A 578-nucleotide genomic window follows, 5' to 3' on the forward strand; every position below is an offset into this window, starting at 1 on the left:
CCGCCGCCGACCCCCCGCACCGCGCGCACCGTCTTATAAAAAAAATAAGTATCAAACAGCTTTTTAAATGCTACTGTCTTATAAAAAAAATATTACTGTTATTATTTAAACAAGTTTGAACATATTTAAACATAAATAAGTATCAAACAGCTTTTTAAATGCTAAAAAAAAATTTGTGGAGACTGGGAGTCGAACCCAGGACCTCCTGGTGTGAGAACTGGCTGCTGACCAGTCGAGCTAGTAGAGTGGGCTTGACATAGATAGGTTCTGGTACTACATAACCTTTTGGCTCGACTTGAAATAAAAAAAATACTAATGGCGCACCACGGTGAGGTGCGCCATTAGTATGGACATGCTAATGGCGCACCACGGTGAGGTGCGCCATTAGTATTGTGGCCCCCCTTCGCCCGATCCCCCCTTCGCCCGATCCCCCTTCGCCCGATCCCCCTCGCCAGTTCTCTCCCTCTCGATCCTCCGCCGCCGCCGCCGCTGCCCTCGCCCTCGCCCTCGCCCTCGCCCTCTCCCTCCCTCGCCCTCTCCTCGCCGCCCGGACGCCGCGCCGACGCCGCCTCGACCCC

Source organism: Triticum dicoccoides, chromosome 5B, assembly GCF_002162155.2.
Source record: "Triticum dicoccoides isolate Atlit2015 ecotype Zavitan chromosome 5B, WEW_v2.0, whole genome shotgun sequence".
Lineage (NCBI taxonomy): Eukaryota > Viridiplantae > Streptophyta > Magnoliopsida > Poales > Poaceae > Triticum > Triticum dicoccoides.